Below are 14,770 nucleotides of genomic sequence, written 5' to 3'. Positions count from 1 at the left end.
TTTAAATCTAGACATGCTCTTAAGCCTAACAGAGGTGGAGCTTTTGTATGGACTATGTCAAAACCTACCATGGCTGTTTTCTCACCGTGTTTACATGTCAGTCTACATGTTCCTTCTGCTTCTATCCTGTGCCCACCACAATCTGAGAGTTTGCTTGATGGGGGGCCTAGTATTACACTTCCATATATCTTGCGGAATGTGTCTGCTGGTATAATACTAGTCTGAGCACCAGTGTCCATTTTAAACTTCAGTTTGTTCCTCGCTTTTCCTATTTCTACTTCTGCATATGCCTGTTCTCTATCTGTGTTTTCATGCTCTTTTATGATAGCATCAATATAGAGTTCTTCTAGTGACTGTTCTGCACTGCTTGAGATGGTATGCAATTTTCTGGGATTATATCTCGTCTGTGGCTGCTGTGTTTGTGACCTACACACTTTAGCAAAGTGGTTGGGCTTCTTGCATTTGCTGCATTGGCGACCCTTTGCTGGACATTCCTCGCTGCAACAAGTCCTCCAACTAATACGACCAAATAGGTCGATTGTTTTCCTCGTTTTCCGACCCATTAATACGACCCAGAGCAGCGTTTTCAATCAACGGGTGCGTCAGCCTGTATACCTTTACGACCCACGGGCGCGTTTTAAATCAACGGGAGGCGGCGTAATGACGTACAACGTCCTCGACAACTTCAGTTAACAACCATCGTTTTTCAGACACGTACACTCTTCAAAAATCACGGCTGTCTGTCGTAGAACAAAACGTGATCCGTCTCTTAAATTTGTGTCGACCACAGACCTTATTTCGAGCTATTTTCCCAAATCCTATGGAGAAATCTCATTGGTTCTGACGCGAGGGAACCGGAAGTGGTCAAATGCTAACTTACCGGGGTTTTGGACTCGTCACTGCATCAGACAACATCCATTTATTTCCCAGACAAGCTAATAAACGTGAGTAGTCAGATATCAAAAGTATATTCATTTTGGGATATGTATTATGTTGTTTTATTTTGTCGTCTAGTACAGTGACTAAGATTACTATGTTTACCTAGGAATAATGATAGCAAAGCTAAATTAGCCAAAAGTAGAATCAGCTAATGTTAACGTGAGCATGGAAGTTATGTGATCCATCGGTTCATGCGGTTGATCCAAATGTTATCAAACGTCACATTCTTTATAACTATATTAAATACTATTTATCTATTAAGTGAAGAGTGACCAGGGGTGTAATACTGCCGGAACACCGCTCCGGCACCTAAAACGGGGATGGTTGTTAGCATCTGGTGCTAGCTAGCTATGATAACGGATAGGCTAAGAGGCTAATGTACCTAATGTAATGTTTACACAGTTAACTTTAGTCTAAGTTATCTCAGTGGGTCTGAAACAGTTTGGTCACTTTTATATTATTGTAATGTTCCACAATAGGAGTCGGAAATTCAAGTTCTTAGGTTCAATAGCTCCTTTGGTAGTATACAAATACAGGTTCATAGGTCACAGGTTGCAGGTCGCAGGTTCAACGTCACACAGCACCCTAAAAAAAATCGAATGAATCTAAAACATCGATGAAATCATTACAATTCATACTATTGGACATACAACAAATGCATAAAAAAACAAAACAGTAAATAGTTAAATATGCACAAAGATACATTTTAAAAAAGTATTATTCTTATCATTTTTTTTATTATTGAAATGTATATGTGGCACCCCTGGGATGTGTGACCACATTAATATAATTATTATTATTATTTAGAGTTAGAACATGCATTTATTTTGTACATCTGTTATTTTCATGTCATTAACGGGGTTGATAGATGCAGTGAGTAGTGAGGCGGAACGTTTGTGTTTGATTCAATGGTTCCGGGGTACCGATTAAAGCGACGGACGTTCCCGGGGTTTCCTCAGAAGTAATCTGGAAGGAAACCGAACACAACGTGTCCTCATTACTTCTGTTTCACCTGCACCATACAGGTATCATCACTGTTACTGTGGTCCTCATATTGGGGACCCGTAACAGTTCTTGGGGGCTCGTCCGGGATCGGCGCCACCTACTGGTCGGGAGCCGATCCATTAATGACTTCTAGGACCAATACCAGAGCTGATGCGAGCAGAGAGCTGTAAGCTGGAGCAGACGTGGAACCGTTGCTGAACTGAGCGATCCATCGTGAGTGAATTGGAAGAGCTGCTGTCATGTCGGAGAGCCAAAGGAAAAGTCTGGTGTGGGACATCAGAAGAAGCCTACTCTCCTTGTCAGCGAAAGAACTCCTCCACATTGCCAAGGAAGTGGGTCCAGTGCCAGGCCAGGAACCGTCTGAGCTCGAGGAGGGAGACGATGAAGGCTGCTTCAACTACATCAGTTTATTTATGCACAGTAAGCACTTGCTTGAGTCAGAAGATAGTGGGATGGCTCACTTGTTGATGTTGAAAGATGCTATTGATGACATTGTGAAAGACAGAGAAGTAAGTGTACCGGGTTTGCCACATGTAGAACCACACTTAGAGATAAACACAGGTAACAACACTAAGCAGATATCTGAAGCTGAGACAGATCTCACCGCTTCTCCAGTCAGTTTTAATGCTGTAGGTGATAACACAAATACTGGGTTACTGGAAATGCTCAATAGCTATGAAGACCTGGGCAAAAGGTTAAGACAAAGCATTTTGGCACCTGCAACACAGACACTAGAACCAACCCCACTGTCACCAGCACACACTAATAAGTCTCATAACAGCCCACACTCAACAGCTCAGTCTGCTGCCCAGTCCGGCCCTGAGACAATGATCTCCTTAAGAGAGCTCTCCTACCTCCAGAGGAGGGAGTTTAAGGTGCAAGGGGGTCAGGTTGGTGATCATTCTTCGGACATAAGCTATAACAATGTCTGTAAGCAAATCGAGGAAGGGATTAGAGAAGGTGTCCATGACGGAGACATAGTTCGTGGTGTGCTCCGAATCATAAAACCTGGAACTTTCAAAGACATGCTAATAAATAAGGATGACCTGACAGTGATGGAGCTCAAAGGCTTTCTCCAGGCCCACTTAAGAGAGAAAAACAGTACGGAGTTATTCCAAGAATTAATGTGTGCTAGACAGGATGATAATGAAACACCACAACAGTTTCTCTACCGAGTGATAGGGTTAAAGCAACGTGTCCTATTCACCTCCAAACTGTCAGACGCAGGCATTAAATACAGTCCAGCTACTGTTCAAGATGTGTTTCTAAATACGGTCTTGCAGGGACTTGGATATAAACACAGTGATGTACGCAGAGAACTAAAGCCTCTTCTGTCAAGTGGTGAGGTGAGTGATGAAACAATATTACGCCATGTAATGAGAATCACCAGTGAGGAGAGTGAGAGACAGAAGAGGATAGGTCCTTCTCGTCGGCAGGCAACAACTAGTGCTCATAGCGCACAACTTGAGCTTAACACAGTCCAAGAGTGTGGCAACAAACAAGAGAGCACAGCACACAAAACAAAAACAGACCCAATAAAAGAGCTTGCAGCTAAGGTAGATGAGCTAACCAGCATGGTTGAGGCTATGAGACAACAAAAGCAGCCACATCCGGCAGACATGATTAACCATAATCAATACTCTCAAAACAGAGTGAGACCCAGGAGAGAGAAACCTTTTGGTTGTTCAAAATGTGTCGAACAAAACCGGCCAGATTGTAACCACTGTTTCTATTGTGGGGATGGAGGGCACAGGGCTGTGGGCTGTTTAAAGAGACAAGAGAGTCAGGGAAACTCAAGCCGGTCACTGCAGCGGGGTTGCCAGTGATCGGATCCACAATACGACCCCAAGCTGAACATTCTGGTGAGGCAAAAGCGCAAACCAGTTGTGAGGGCAAAACAGTTGAAGTAGCTAGTGCACAGAATAGTTACCAGCAAGATGAATCCTCGACTCAGTTTTCTTTTGGTTCACCAGGGGTGAAACGTAGAACTGTTGCCAAGCTGATAGGAAAAAAATCGCTAATACAGTGTAATCTAAACGGATTGGCAGTGACTGCATTGCTTGACTCCGGTGCTCAAGTCAGTATCATAAGCCGAGCCTGGAAAGAACAATATCTGCCTAATCTTGATGTTCGACCAATATCGGAGATTATCGAGGATCTGGACGAGCTAAAGGTGTATGCAGTTAATGGCGAGCTTATTCCGTTTGATGGCTGGGTAGCCATTATGACCAACCTGCCAGGAAATGAAGAACCCAGTCTTTCCATCAGTGTTCCATTCCTAGTCACAAGCTTGACCATGGAGAGACCATTGGTTGGTTTTAATGTTTTGGAGGAAATCATTGAGGGGCAGCCAGAACGATTGATATGCACTCTGGTTAAACTGCTTCGTGATGCCATCAGTGTTCCGGTGGAGAAAGCCGAAGCAATTGTGAGCTTTATTCAGGCAGTTGAACCAAGTGTGTCGCAGGGACGCCTAAGAACAGGTGTAAATGACATCGTCATTCCGGCTGGTCAAGTCACCTGGGTGAGGTGTCGTGTTCCCCAAACCCTGAACCCCTCTGATCGTCTGGTGTTGTTTGAAGCTGATGAAGACAGTCATCAATTATCGCAGCTGGATTTAGGGACAGGTTTGTTTGAGATACAGAACCCTGCAAAGCCTTATGTCACAATTGCAGTAGGCAATAACACCAAACATGATGTCACCTTACCACGCAAGACAGCCCTGGGCGTATTGCAGCACATTGAAAGGTTTGTGGATGCTGAATCTCCTGACAAGACAACATGTACTACAACAGTCAATGAGGTCTCAACTCAACCCCTTGAACCAATCCAAAAAGCTGAGCCGATTCCACCCCTGTGGCACCCCCCAGTGGACCTCAGTCACTTGGAGGAGGAACAACAAGAGATTGCCAAGAGAATGTTGTACGAAGAATCAAAGGCTTTTGCGAGGGACGGAAATGACATTGGCTGTAACCCTAGCCTACAAATGGTGATAAATCTGAAGGACGATATTCCAGTGCAAAGGACGTATACTTCCATACCAAAGCCGCTTTTGAGGGAGGTCAAAGAATATATTCAAGACCTACTGGTGAAGGGATGGATTGTTAAATCCAAGTCTTCCTATTCTGCCCCTGTTGTGTGCGTGCGGAAGAAAGATGGCTCTTTGCGCCTTTGTATAGACTATCGCCTGCTCAATCAGAAAACTGTACCAGACCGACACCCACTGCCTCGGATACGGGACCTACTGGACACCTTGGGGGGATACTCTTGGTTCAGCATCCTTGACCAGGGTAAGGCATACCACCAGGGTTTTGTGGCTGAAGGTTCATGCCATCTGACCGCCTTCATCACACCCTGGGGGCTTTATGAGTGGGTGAGAATCCCGTTTGGTCTTACGAATGCACCAGCAGCTTTTCAGAGGAGTATGGAGGAGATGTTGAGTTCTTTGAGAGATGAGTGCTGTATACCTTACCTGGACGACATCCTGTGTTACTCCCAGACCTTTGAAAATCATGTGGAGGTGGTTCGGAAAGTGCTCCAAGCGATACAGAGTCAGGGAGTGAAGCTCCGCCCTGAGAAGTGTGAGGTGTTCAGGGGAGAAGTTCGCTATGTCGGACGCCTGGTCTCTGGTGAGGGTGTTCGAGTCGACCCCAAAGATCTAGAAGCTGTACTGGCCCTGAAAGCGAAAACACCGAAGACCGTAGGTGACCTGAGAAGAGTCCTCGGCTTTCTCAGTTACTACAGGTCGTACATACAAGACTTCTCAAAGATAGCAAAGCCATTATACGAGTTGCTCCAAGTGAAAGTCTCAACACAAGGTCGACAGATCAAAGCTAAAGGCCCCCAGCTGTCATCCAGGGCGCCTATAGAGTGGACTGCTGTGCATCAGACTACACTTGAGGAACTGGTTGACATGTTAACTCATCCTCCAGTTCTCGGATACCCCGACTTTGACATGCCATTTGTCTTGCATACCGATGCATCGGAGCAAGGACTGGGAGCAGTTCTTTACCAACAGCAGGACGAAAAGCTGCGAGTCATTGGCTATGGGTCACGAACCTTGACACCGGCTGAAAGGAATTATCATTTGCACAGCGGCAAATTAGAGTTCCTTGCGCTAAAGTGGGCAGTGTGTGAGAAGTTTAGAGATTACCTCTTTTATGCTCCTCACTTCACCATCTACACTGACAACAATCCACTTACTTATGTTATGAGCACGGCCAAACTCAATGCGGTCGGTCACCGTTGGGTGGGGGAGTTGTCAGACTTCCGCTTTAACATTAAGTACAGACCTGGAAGAATGAACATTGATGCGGATACACTGTCCCGTATCCCTCTTGATATTGACCACTACATGTCAACGTGCACAGAAGAGTTGTCGCAAGATGTGGTGAGTGCAACCTGGGAAGGAGGTCAAGCAGCTCAGAGAAAAGATGTTGCCTGGGTAGCTGCCCTCTCTGCCTCCTCCCTTGATGTTATCCCACAGCCGTGCACACCTCTACAGGAAATAAGTCACAATGAGTTGGTTCAAGCCCAAAGGGAAGACCAAACGATTGGAGAGATCGTAAGGCTAAAAGAAGTTAGTGATAAACTTTCAGATGATATGAGGAGGTCAGTCAAGGGAACCGCGTGTAAGCTTCTCCACGAGTGGAACCGTCTACACCTTGAAGATGGAATCCTATATCGGCGGACACCAGAGAGAAAACAGCTTGTCCTACCTCTGAAATATCAGTCTTTTGTCTTGAAGCACCTTCATGATAACATGGGACATGTAGGCACAGAGAGAGTCATTCAACTAGCCAGAGAAAGGTTTTACTGGCCTCATATGAAAAGATTCATAGAGGATTATGTGACAAAGAAATGCTGTTGCATTAAACAGAAGAAACCAACGGTCCATGTGCGTGCACCAATGAGCAGCATGAAGTCTAACTCACCCCTGGAACTGGTCTGCATTGACTACTTGCACCTTGAGAAAAGTAAAGGAGGCTATGAATATATCTTGGTGGTAGTCGACCACTTCACAAGGTTCGCACAGGCCTATGCAACCAAAAATAAATCCGGACGGACAGCAGCAGAGCGGATTTATAATGACTTTATACCCCGTTTTGGGTTCCCCAACAAACTGCACCATGATCAAGGAAGAGAATTCGAGAATGATCTCTTTCGAACACTCGGGCAGCTAGCTGGAGTAGGTCACTCTCGAACATCTCCTTACCACCCACAAAGTAATCCAGCTGAGCGGTTCAACCGAACTCTGTTACAGATGCTGCGAACGCTGACAGACAAAGAAAAAGAGACATGGAAAGAACATCTTCCACAGGTTATACACGCGTATAACTGCACACGTCACGAATCGACCAGTTATTCGCCTCACTTTCTGCTCTATGGTCGTCAACCTCGTCTCCCTGTGGATCTCCTATTCGGCCTATCAGAGGAGACAGATCCAGTAACACACAAAGGATATGCTGAGAAATGGCGCGACAGGATGACAGAAGCATATCGGATTGCTACTGATAACAGTCTGGCGTCTAGTGCAAAGGGCAAGTCCTATTATGATCAGAAGGCGAGGGGAGTGGTTCTGAAGCAAGGGGATAGAGTGTTAGTCAGGAACCTAAGTGAGCGCGGAGGGCCTGGTAAGTTGCGTTCCTATTGGGAGAAGAGGATATATGTGGTAAAGGAACAGGTTTCAGATAACCCAGTATATGTCGTCCATCCAGAAAGTGATGCAAAAGGGAAAATCAGAACCCTGCACAGAAACCTGCTTCTGCTTGTCAATGACTTGCCAGTGGAATTCCCACCACAGTTAGTCAAACCAACCCCAAAGCCATCACAGAAGCAAGGAAGTCATCCAAGGAGACAAAGGGATGTGAGAGACCAAAATGCTGAGACATCTGATTCAGAGGATGAGTCAACAGGAGGTTACTGGTTGCGGGTACCAGCAAATCGGGCTAGGCCTATCATAACAGGTACTCCAAAGAGACCAATTATGTTAAGAAGAGAGCAGAGACCAGTGTTGGAACAACAGCCTTCTGAGGAGATGTTTGGAAAGACTACCAGGAACTCTGGTGTAGAGAGACAGTTAGAGTTCCAAACTTTACCTGACATGGACATTGCGCAACGGGAAACTGGAGGACAGGCTAGAGGTCTTTGTGAAGAAGAGTACTCTTCAGACAGGGGTGAACTTCAACTTGAGGATGAACCGGAAATCTCTCATCAAACTGACTTAGAGGAGGACAATGAGCAGACAACCCCCAATGTACCTCAGAACGAAGATGAGCAAGAGTTGCCTCAACGTGCATGTCCCGAGGAACGGGTACAAGACCCTGAACCTGACTCACCTGTCCCACTGAGACGGTCTACTCGGGAGAGACGACCAGGTCACATCCTCACCTACTCATCTCTTGGCCTCCCAACATACCAGTCGGGTCCAACAGTAAATGCTATGGATACATACCTCATGCCCTACACTCACCTTTGGTATTCACAAACATGCCCACCATCATTCCACTACACACCCCTCATTCCATATCCCCATTCACCATTTACATGTCCCATACAAGGTTATTGAAAGGTCACACACAGTGTTAGTCCTAAGGGTCATACATTTTGAGGTGTGATAGTTTGGACATTGTAAATATTTGTGTTTTATGAAGATGTTAAAGTTATCTTGAATAGGAATATGTGATTTCAAGTAAGTGTCGGGAGCCACTTTTGTTGTCGGGGAGCGTGTGGCACCCCTGGGATGTGTGACCACATTAATATAATTATTATTATTATTTAGAGTTAGAACATGCATTTATTTTGTACATCTGTTATTTTCATGTCATTAACGGGGTTGATAGATGCAGTGAGTAGTGAGGCGGAACGTTTGTGTTTGATTCAATGGTTCCGGGGTACCGATTAAAGCGACGGACGTTCCCGGGGTTTCCTCAGAAGTAATCTGGAAGGAAACCGAACACAACGTGTCCTCATTACTTCTGTTTCACCTGCACCATACAGGTTGGTAAACTGTGCATAAATCACAATGAATCCCCCATAAGGTTTGCAAAGATAATATGTAATGGCCCGCTAACAGTTGAAGACTTTGTAGCGCTGTTTACATGTGTAAAACTGTTATATAGTGTGTGTGTATTAGCCTAGCTTCCCCGGTACGGCGCCATTTTGGGGACAACGTGATCTGACGCAGTAAGGAAACAAGTTTGTCAGTATATCTGAAGGCTCCCACACACTGAGTATTTACATGCATGTATAGTGATTGTGAGTTTGTAATAAATATGTACTTTGTAAGGGTTATAAGTTAGTTACTGTTGATAAAAGAGTAAGGTTGTTTGTTACACTTAAATATGTTTCAGTAATGCATTTTAGTGACCTGCCATTAATGGCAGAAGGTAAATAGTCAACATGACAGGTTAGAGGGGTCATGAAATACTACTTTTAAGTGAAAGTAAAAAGAAGAGTAGTATTAAATACAGGTTAATACTGTATACAAATGTATTTAAGGTACAACAAGTGTTATTGAATGTGAAATTCAATTCGAAATATGTGTTTATCACATAAAAGAATAACATACAGACAGAGTGAAGGTATGTGAATGGTTATCAAGGAATGTAAGTCGAAACTGAAATGTATAAGATAAGTAATATGTTTATATGATTTTGTGTAATAAAACAACCGCAGAAGTAATCTGGAAGGAAACCGAACACAACGTGTCCTCATTACTTCTGTTTCACCTGCACCATACAGGTATCATCACTGTTACTGTGGTCCTCATATTGGGGACCCGTAACATATACAGTTAAGTTTCATATGGGTGTTGACAGATGTATCCATAGATTTAGTTAATTTTGCCCTCAAGTGCACAAGATTGATGCATTTAACTTCACGGGGGCCTCCGGACCCCCCTAGAGGACATGAGGTCCACCCCCACTTAAAACATATTCACATGGATAGGATACTAAATACATGTGCACACTTTTTATATAGTAACCTTTGTACCTCAGCAGGAGGGAGTTAGTTTATAAAGGTCCTTCACTGATCACTTAACTATCACGCAGCTGTGTGCAGGATTTACTGTAAGAATCACACATTTATTCAATAATGCAGACTTAATAAATGACCATTCTTTGTTGATTCTGGCTGGAGTGTTAATTGACAGTAGTTACATAAGCTTCAAAACAAGCCACAACTGCGCGTGCACACGTGCAGAACTTATAGAATTAGCAATACACCCCTGGTAATGATGATTTTAGTATTATTTTCTGTGATGATGGAGCATCAACTTTTGGATCAACCAGATATTGACAGATTAGGGTTGTTCATAACAGTCACTTTAAACATGTGACTGACTCTGTATAACATTGTTTTCCTTACTCTTGTGATTTTTGTTCATCCTATCTAAAAGATAAAAAAACATGAGTTCATTGTTTTAACAAGATTTTTCACGATATAATAAAATACATGAATCCTGTAAACATTTGTAGTATAGTATTCTTATTTTTGGTATTCCCTGACATTATCTGTGTTTCTGTTACAGATGCCTACTCAAAAAGTGTGCCAGACATGCAGGGAAAGCATAGGAGTAGCAAGTAAAAAATGCAAACAATGTGGTGCCATCCAACCCTACAAAGAGAAACTCTCCAAGCAAAAAGAAAAGGTTGCACAGGAGTGGAAGGCCACGCAAAAGAAAAACCACAGTGTCAACAAAGTGTATGACTCGACACATTTACTGGTAAGCTTTTTTCTCTTGCAGATGTCAGTTATCATAAAAAAGTGTGTAAATAATCCCTGATCTTAATCTTTTTATACAAATTGTTAAATTACTGAATTGATTTATACTTTCCAACAGTCGCCCTCATTTACTTTTTAAAAATAATCCTAATTTCTTAAGTAAGTTTATGTGAGAAGTACAGACTAGTGCACGATTACTGCACTTCATGTAATGTGTTAAGCAAAATTGTTGTCACCGTTGTATTTAAAGCTGTAAAGGCATAACACATTTTTTCGAACTGATGTTAGATAGTGTTTGTACTTGCAAGCACCCAGTTTTAGTAAAACATTATTTCTTAACCAGAAGTAACATAGTTCAGGCCAGTGGTAATTCCTAGAATCAGAGCTTCAATGTACATGTTTTTCTAATTATATCTTACAAAAAAACCTGCATTTTGGTGTTTTATATTTTATTTTGGAACTTCATAGTATAGAAAACACATAATTATGTGACTATGGTTTCCAAAAGTAAAATAAATGAAATATCATATACATTTTTGAATAAATGGTAAAACCAAGAATGTCAGTGAATCAAAACCAGCCCATATTAATATAGTGCTTGAAAGACAATCAAGACCTGGAAAGAGTTAGTATTAATAAAGAGGCCCTTAAAAGCACTTTCATTAAGCTTACCAGAGTCTCTGACTTTGAGCCGTGTTCGAACAGTCCTTTAAAAATTCCCCTGTAACACCAGCTTTACATCTGAAGTGCTGTTAATGCGGAACTTTGAACCTGAAATGATATAGGTTATAGCTTGCTGACATGTTTCAAAGCTAAATGTAGCTTATTCAGATATCTGAATGTGAGAATTAAATGGACAAATATTAGGCATGCCAGAAACTGACCATGATCAAAATCGGACAGCCCTGGCGAATATTAATTGATTATTCGCCGCCGAATTGAAACTAAGCCAGGAAAAAAAAGAAATACATAAATAATAATAAAAATATATATAAATAAAATCGAATTTTAAAAATAATTTTCGATTATGGAGACTGTAACGAATATTCGAAAAATAGAATAATCGCTGGCATCCCTAACCCATATAAAAATAACTATGCCCATGTAAAAAAAACTCAAAGTGAACCCGAGCTCGATAAACTTCTTTTTTTTTTTACAGTTCTTTTTTAGGGGCTCCCCTAAAAGGGGTCTAAAATCACACCTGGTTAATTGTGGGGTGCCTTCCTCAATGTGCACACGTATCACATCAGTGCATTTTTCACTTAGGCAAAATAAATGGAGTTATAATGGCTTTAGGTGTGTGAAAATGTTTAGAACTGTTGTGTACATAATATTTCTTGTTTTTTTGTGTCCATTGTGTTCCAGCTCCACAAATGGAAAATGTTAGATCGGCGTCCCATCCTCCTTCTTGCCAAGAGAGGCACAAATGGTTTTTGCCGATTGCATCTGTCCATGGCAAATCGAGACAGAAGATGGTAACAATGCACTTGTTACCATAAAGAGGATTTACGAAAGCCTTATTAATGGTAAAGTATACAAATCTGCATGCTATATTTCAGCAATTTATCTGTTAACATTTTTTGTAAATTAGTTGCCCAGTTATCTGGTTTTAAATGTAAAAAAATGTGAATCACTGTTTACCAAGTAGTACAAATATGTCGTTATGTCTTGTTTTGTCAGTTAAAGGGCCCATGTCATGCTTTTCTGGTTATTACCCGTCCCCTTGTGTGTTATGAAGCTTTTCCTGCATGTAAACGGTCTGCAGAGTCACAAACCCTCAAAGTACACCCTGTAGCGAGTAAAACTCTAACACAGAAAATACCTGTCTATGCTGCTCTTTTTCAAAAAAAAATCTTCCTGAGTATAGTGACGTAACGGGCATAGTGACGTACCGGCTCACACACACACACTCACTCAGCCTTATCTTTTCTCAGCCGAGGCTCCGTGGATCTCCTCACGCACACACGCACTCACACTCACAGCCTGGATGTGAGTGTGTGTGTGTGTGTGTGCGCTCAGGCTGAGTTCCTCGCTGTCTCGCGGACCCCACACAGCAACCAGGAAACAACACCAGTAATCCAGCTCACACTGTCTGCTCCTCGAGCCTCAAAGGGCGGAGCAGCGAGCCCCCCAACGTCCCGCCAACACGGCACCCAGACCCCACGCAGCATTCTCATCTCTTTGTCCTTAGTGGTGTCATTTCCTGGTTGCTAACAAACGCCATTGTAACACAGAATCACTGATGTTCCGCTGTTTCATTTTTAGCTGTAATTACTCAGATTATAAATGTATATGGCGGATTATACTTGGTCATTTACTCACCATGCGTCTACTTTTTTTTCTTCTCAATAGTGACTTTGGCAGTTGAACCTGAGGGCCCTTGTACCACACAGGCAGAAATGGCCGCAGACCCAGGATCAGACTTGTCTGTACCTCTTACCACCGAGACTGACACTGAGTTCACTCTCTTCCTCACTCCTGTGTCCTCCGGGCTGACTCCTGCTCTCTCCTCCGGCCTGACTCCTGCTCTCTCCTCCGGGCTGACTCCTGCTCTCTCCTCCGGGCTGACTCCTGCTCTCTCCTCCGGCCTGACTCCTGCTCTCTCCTCCGGGCTGACTCCTGCTCTCTCCTCCGGCCTGACTCCTGCTCTCTCCTCCGGCCTGACTCCTGCTCTCTCCTCCGGGCTGACTCCTGCTCTCTCCTCCGGGCTGACTCCTGCTCTCTCCTCCGGCCTGACTCCTGCTCTCTCCTCCGGGCTGACTCCTGCTCTCTCCTCCGGCCTGACTCCTGCTCTCTCCTCCGGCCTGACTCCTGCTCTCTCCTCCGGCCTGACTCCTGCTCTCTCCTCCGGGCTGACTCCTGCTCTCTCCTCCGGCCTGACTCCTGCTCTCTCCTCCGGGCTGACTCCTGCTCTCTCCTCCGGCCTGACTCCTGCTCTCTCCTCCGGCCTGACTCCTGCTCTCTCCTCCGGCCTGACTCCTGCTCTCTCCTCCGGCCTGACTCCTGCTCTCTCCTCCGGGCTGACTCCTGCTCTCTCCTCCGGCCTGACTCCTGCTCTCTCCTCCGGGCTGACTCCTGCTCTCTCCTCCGGGCTGACTCCTGCTCTCTCCTCCGGCCTGACTCCTGCTCTCTCCTCCGGCCTGACTCCTGCTCTCTCCTCCGGGCTGACTCCTGCTCTCTCCTCCGGGCTGACTCCTGCTCTCTCCTCCGGGCTGACTCCTGCTCTCTCCTCCGGGCTGACTCCTGCTCTCTCCTCCGGCCTGACTCCTGCTCTCTCCTCCGGCCTGACTCCTGCTCTCTCCTCAGTGTCTTCCTCACAGAAAAGAAGACCAACGAGGAATAAAGTGGCAATTAATGGTATGTGCGGGTTAATTAGTAATTATCTTATTTACATCGACTGAAACTGTGTTTGATTTTGCACATTGAATTAGTTAAAGTGAGAGAAAACAATCATCGGTACAATTAGAATACACCACCTTTTGTTTTGTTTAAGACTTTGCAGTATCAAAAGTCTCAGTGCCATTTTGAACAGTTTAATTGAGCACAATGTGATGTTAGGCAATGTTTAGGAGGTTATTGCTGAACTTCAACTTATTACCATCTTTTAATTCCTTGCAGAATGTCCCATTCATCAAGGGTCAGACACTTTCCCCTACAAAAAACTACTGAGGGAACGAATGAGGGAGGTTTGTTTAGAAAATATTTTTAAATAAATAAACAATGACAATAATGTTTCCGTGGAACCAAGTCTTATCTTATTGGATTTTCGTATACTTTGTTTAAAAGGAGTGTTTCAGTCTTAAGCATGACTGCTAATGTAAATATTGAAATTACAGTAACAATAATTTATTATTAATTTAAGGTTGAGGTACTTGTGTAATGCTTCATGTCGCATTAATGCATCATGTCCAGCCATTTATTTGTATATTACATTTTTTCTTGTAATCCTTTGTAGGTGAATTCCTATTCTTGGCAGTACAAATATTTTTTAAAATAATAATAGTATTCCAAAATATTAAACTGATGGGGAAAATGCTATTGACTATGTTACAGTCCTTCATATGTTTGAGTTAATCGTACCTACTATTATTTCAAATTA

General features: G+C 43.6%; 1 long non-coding RNA gene across 2 annotated transcripts; it reads left to right on the top strand.

Moving 5' to 3' along the window:
- Positions 1 to 578: 578 nt before the first annotated feature.
- Positions 579 to 13,234, top strand: LOC307027763. Of its 2 annotated transcripts, none has more exons than XR_013804747.1 (4): positions 579 to 944; positions 10,478 to 10,672; positions 12,037 to 12,197; positions 12,606 to 13,234. It is a non-coding gene; the product is annotated as an uncharacterized lncRNA (long non-coding RNA). The 2 variants fall into 2 exon arrangements; XR_013804748.1 differs by having other exon boundaries at positions 587 to 944; positions 13,024 to 13,206.
- The last annotated feature ends 1,536 nt before the right edge of the window (positions 13,235 to 14,770 follow it).

The sequence above is a fragment of the Notothenia rossii genome, assembly GCF_949606895.1.
Source record: "Notothenia rossii genome assembly, contig: scaffold_106, whole genome shotgun sequence".
NCBI classification, from domain to species: domain Eukaryota; kingdom Metazoa; phylum Chordata; class Actinopteri; order Perciformes; family Nototheniidae; genus Notothenia; species Notothenia rossii.
Note: the sequence above shows the minus strand (reverse complement) of the source record. Positions and strands in the feature narration are given on the sequence as shown.